Here is a 5,842-nt window from a genome sequence, read left to right on the forward strand (position 1 = left end):
ATGCATAAAGAATAAGATAAGCGGCCCTAAAATGTATAAGATCATGAGCTGTACGATTAGGTAATAAAGGAACAAGTCCATAAATTTTCCCATCCATTAATGTTTCCACATTTTACCCAAATTAGGAGCATTTTCTAAGATTTGTACTACTCCTATGGTAAATCAAAAGAGCTATAGTCCACCATGAGTGTAAGAAAAATATGCAACACCGTATGTGTACATCCAGAACAACAGTTCTTTGATCATTGGCAAAAGAAAATCAGAGATAAGAAAGATCAATGTTCAATTTTATTTATATGCATAGGTGTCCCAATCTCTCGTGTATCCACATCACTACCATCTATAAGGTACCACCAAAATAAATATTTAACTATCTATTTCATACAACCAACAGCTGAATAGAGACGAGAGGACAACGGCCACCGGCTGCTAGAAGACTGAGGTTAGACATCTTACCATCCTTAGAAAGTTGAGGTTTAGGTTCAGACATGACCTCGGCGACAAAAGCTCCTACTCTGTGGCATCGATGATGGATTCGTCTCTTGGGCGACCATGACATCGACTCCACGGGCAGCTCCGGCTTTGGAAGAGGCCGCAATTATAGCCCTTGATAGTTGTCTATTATCTCCTATGCAAAATGAGGCCCTATGGCAGTGGTAGTTCACTCTTAGGGGAATTGAGAATTTTTGGTTGGTTCCTCACAAATCCGCTGCCCTTGGACCTGTCAGTGCCCTTGTGTGCGATGACAATGACCTTGAGAATCTCGATGAAGCACTCAAAGTGACCGTGCATGCCCTCAATTCTCGAACACCTTCACGCAATCTACAAAATTAAAGGCATTTTACCCGGTGCAACGGCAAAGAGTATAATTTCTCTATTTTTTTTGCAGGGTATAATTTCTCTACTTAATATGTTAGTTATATGCTCATAGGTCTAAAGATGAATGTGGGCGGACTGGGGACAAGGGGTAGAATCCCATTTGCCTATAATTGGTGAGGCAGCGGAGCATGATCCCTCGCGGCGGACCGGGGAACCCGCCTCTCCCGTTCAACCTGGCCCTCCATGGAGACAAGCAAGCATCTACCCCATGCAGGCCATCCATGAGGATGGCAGCTCGGGTTGTGCCTAGGAACCAATCGTGGGGAAACCAAACGGGGGAGTTAGCTTGTGAAAATTAAAAAAATCATGTGACAACCCAAATATTTTTGCCAAGTTTACAGAATCAATAGATAAAATATTTGTTTTAGACCCACAAAATAGGCTTACTCTCACACGAACGCTCCAACAAATTATCACTAGAAAGTGAAATAACTGAAATATGTGTTCTTTCAACCTTAATATTTTTATCATTTACAAAATATAAGATGATAAGTCAATTGACAACCAGACAATGCTTAGAACATGTCAAGAAAATTTAAGTCTTGGGTAAAAATTAAGATTGATGAAAACATAGACTTTAGATTACAATATAAGTGAGAAAATTACATAAGTCTTATCTCGTCCAATGCTGCGTCCAACTTCCTTCTATAAAACTGCAGCTTGGACCAGATTTTCTGAGAGCAAAATATAACGGAATAGAAATGCTTTCTAGAGGCAAGAAAACTCAAGAATCCACTTAGAAAGCTATATATGTGGACTACAACTGCCAATGTAAATGAACCTATCTAAAAAGTGAAAACTACCTTTTCTAAGACAGGAAATCTCAAGAATACAAAGGGGAACAATGTGTTGCATGTGTACATATCTAAGAAGATGCTATTTTCTACACCCGATTGTGAGTTCCCTATTATATGATGAAAAAAATTAGTAAGTTGAGGTGTGAATGTTTGAAATTAGTGCTTTCGTTACAAACAAAAACTGGAAAAATTCATTCTTCAATATTCATTACCTGCAATGCATGTGTTGTTGATGTCTCTAGGGAAGAAAATTACTCTAGGCCGTCAGAGTCTACTAGCTCTAAATTTTGTATGGAACACAGAAAATCAAAAGAATTAGATCAAGACTTCAGTTACTAAATGGTAGTAAAATTTGCAAAAGTAGTAGAAGAATGTAGTTTAATGTAACGTCAGTAGAAGAATGCAAGATAAAACATTACTAGTTATGTAAAGAGTTGAAGATAATCATTGTGGGAACTACATGTCGATGTTTTCTATGATTACTTAGCATTCAGAACTCGGGAGGCTTGGCAATGAGCGGAAAGGCAAGCACCTCTCTGACAGTAGCAGTGAGTATTGGACATCAAGGCTGCCAAGCCCGGCTAGGTTCGTTTCAACGTGCATCCATGAACACGAGTGCCCACTCTACCAGCGTTGTTGATGCCAATGCCTGATGCCGATGGGGATGATTAAAAGAAGGAAGGAAATGAGGAGTACATGTGGGAAACAAATTCATACCTGGTCTAAACTGGTGAGCTACACAATCTACAGTTGCAAGGTCGGACCGTCGGAGAAGGTCGACAGATGATAGTGAAGAGAGATGTCGAAGGGAACAGGAGGGGTCGGGCATGGGAGAGGCAGAAGTGGCACCGTCGAGGCAAAGGAGACACAATGGAGCAGGGGGAGGCACCACGGCGGCAGTAGGGGAAACAGATCGATGGCTTGCGGCGCCATGGATCGAGCCCTCCTTCTATGATGGATTGAGCATGCAGGATTCTGAAATTAACAACTTAGGAGTAACAGAGTTACAAAGCATGTGCGAGGACCTCATTCTCAGGCCGGGAATGGAGGTTGACGAGGAGGAGGATGAGGAGGCTTTGGTCAGGGGTATGTGGCTCTGGATAATCCAACAGAAATTTCAATATATGGTTACGGCCATGACACTGAACACACAATGGAAGATAAGTCAAAACGTACGTGGAAGAGGAAAATTTACCCTACATCAGAAATTAGAAGACGCATGAGAATCAAACAAAAGATAAAAAATTATAATGGTTAATGAAAGGAATCTATTGGAATAGCAGAGGTCTTGCTGACTTGTCTAAACGGAGGTTCCTCGCAGAGCCATCGTTACAGCATAAATTAGACTTTATAGCCCTACTTGAAACGGGTAGAGATAATTTTAATCCACAATTCCTGAGGAATATTTCAGGTGGAGTTGATTTTGATTGGCACTGCTTGCCACCAAGGGGTAGATCCGGAGGGATACTCTTGGGGGTCAAGTGCTAAACTTTAGAGGTTTTTAGTGTGTTATATGCTGAATTTACTGTCAAATTCCGAGTCAGATCCAAATGTGATGGTTTTCTTTGGGCTCTTGTAGCTGTTTATGGAGCAGCTCAAGAGGAGCTAAAATCTGAATTTCTTTCAGATCTTGTGAGGATCTGTGGAAATGAGGGATTGCCTATTTTATTTGGAGGAGATTTTAATATTATTAGAATAAGTGAAGAGAAAAACAATGATCATTTTATGCTAGATGGTCTTCCATGTTTAACATGATTATAGAGAGTCTCAACCTAAGGGAAATTGATCTCACTAGTAGACAATTCACTTCGGCGAATAATGTTGGAAATATGCCCTAGAGGCAATAATAAATTAGTTATTATTATATTTCCTAGTTCAAGATAATCGTTTATTATCCATGCTATAATTATATTGATTGGAAACTCAAATACATGTGTGGATACATAGACACACTGTCCCTAGTGAGCCTCTAACAACTAGCTCGTTGATCAAAGATGGTCAAGGTTTCCTGACCATAGACATGTGTTTTCATTTGATAACGGGATCACATCATTAGGAGGATGATGTGATGGACAAGACCCAAACTATGAACGTAGCATGTGATCGTGTTAGTTTGTTGCTACTGTTTTCTGCATGTCAAGTATCTGTTTCTATGACCATGAGATCATGCAACACTCGGGCACCGGAGGAATACCTTGTGTGTATCAAACGTCACAACGTAAGTGAGTGACTATAAAGGTGCTCTACAGGTATCTCTGAAGGTATCTGTTGGGTTGGCGTGAATCGAGACTAGGATTTGTCACTCCGTATGACGAAGAGGTATCTCTAGGGCGCACTCGGTAATAAAACATCACGATGAGCTTGCAAGCAATGTGACTAAGGATTTAGTCACATGATCTTGTATTACGGAATGAGTAAAGAGACTTGCCGGTAATGAGATTCAAATAGGTATGGCGATACCGATGATCAAATTTCGGGCAAGTAACATACTGATGGACAAACCGAACAACATACATGATTAACTGAATCCTTGACATTGTGGTTCGACCGATAAAGATCTTCGTAGAATATGTAGGAGCCAATATGGTCATCCAGGTAACGCTATTGGTTATTGACTGGAGAGTGTCTCAAGTCATGTCTGCATAGTTCTTGAACCCGAGGGTCTATACACTTAAGATTCGGTGACGTTCGGTATAGTTGAGTTATGTATGTTGGTGACCAAAGGTTGTTCGGAGTCATGTATGATATCCCGGACGTCACGAGGAGCTCCAGAATGGTTTGGAGGTAAATATTGATATATGGCAAGTTCCGTGTTGGTCACCGGAAAAAGTTCGGGTGTCACATGTAGCGTTTCGCAAGTGCCGGAAGGGTTCCGGGGGTCCACCGGAACGGACCGCCAGCCCCGAAGGGGACACATGGGCTGTGAGGGATGCGCACCAGCCCCTAGTGGGCTGGGCGCACCTATCCACCTTAGGCCCATGCAGCTGGGCTGGTGGAGGGCCACCCTAACTTGGGGGGCCAAGCCACCCCTAGGGCAGCCGCCCCATCTCCACTTGGCCGCCCCCCTAGGGTGGGAACCCTAGGACGCAGCCCCTCTCCCCTTCCCCCAATATAAATAGATGGGGAGAGACGGCTGCAACCAACCAATTCCACGGTGCAGCCATGTCTCTCCCATAGATCAGTTTTCTCCATTAGATCAGTTCTGGTATTGCTTGGCGAAGCTGTGCCGGAACAGCTCCACCAGCACTGCCGCCATGTCGTCGTGTTGACAGAGAACTCATCTACTTCTCCACCCTCTCTCTTGCTGGATCAAAGGAGGAGGAGATCATCATCGAGTTGTACGTGTGCTGAACGTGGAGGTGTCGTCTATTCGGCACTAGATCGGGACGGATCGTGGGACGAATTGTGATGAGATTGCGGGACGGATCATGATTGAATCGCAAAGATGTTCGACTACATGGGTATGTAGATGCACTCCCCCCTCTCATAGATGTTGATCTCCATATATTGATCTTGGTGAGGGTAGGAAAAAAATTGTTTCCCATGCGACGTTCCCCAACAGTGGTATTAGAGCTAGGTCTATGCGTAGATGGCATCTCGAGTAGAACACAAAGGAGTTTGTGGGCGTTGATATTCAGATTGGTTCCCTACTTTGTATTTTCTTGATTCCACGGTATTGTTGGATGAAGCGGCCTGGACCAACTTTACTCGTCCACGTACGACAGACCGGAACCATTGACTGACATGCAACCTGTTGCATAAAGACGGCTTGCGAGTGCTTTTCTCTCCTACTTTAGTTGAATCCGATTCGATGGAGGCGGTCCTTGTAGAAGGTTAAATAATGAATTGCATATCACCATTGTAGTTTTTGCGTAGGTAAGAAGCGTTCTTACTAGATACCCATAGCATCCACGTAAAACATGCAACAACAAATTAGAGGACGTCTAACTTGTTTTTGCAGGGTATGTTGTGATATGATATGGCCAAAGACATGATGATATATATTTGATGATCATGTTGTAATAGTTAATATTGACTTGCCTGTCAATACTATGACAACCAGCAGGTGCCACAGGGTTGTCTTTAATTATTGTATGACCTTCGTGTCACTCGTTAAGCGCTATGTAATGCTTTACTTTATCGCTAAACAATGATGGAGATCATGT

General features: G+C 42.7%; 1 long non-coding RNA gene across 2 annotated transcripts; it reads right to left on the reverse strand.

Moving 5' to 3' along the window:
* Positions 1 to 266: 266 nt before the first annotated feature.
* LOC123448318 lies at positions 267 to 2,840 on the reverse strand. 2 transcript variants are annotated; one of them, XR_006631677.1, is made up of 3 exons: positions 2,394 to 2,816; positions 1,486 to 2,325; positions 267 to 1,125 (listed from the first exon to the last, which is right to left on the reverse strand). It is a non-coding gene; the product is annotated as an uncharacterized LOC123448318 (long non-coding RNA). The 2 variants fall into 2 exon arrangements; XR_006631676.1 differs by having other exon boundaries at positions 267 to 2,325; positions 2,394 to 2,840.
* Positions 2,841 to 5,842: the final 3,002 nt, after the last annotated feature.

Source organism: Hordeum vulgare, chromosome 4H (assembly GCF_904849725.1).
Source record: "Hordeum vulgare subsp. vulgare chromosome 4H, MorexV3_pseudomolecules_assembly, whole genome shotgun sequence".
In the NCBI taxonomy this organism is placed as follows: Eukaryota; Viridiplantae; Streptophyta; class Magnoliopsida; order Poales; family Poaceae; genus Hordeum; species Hordeum vulgare.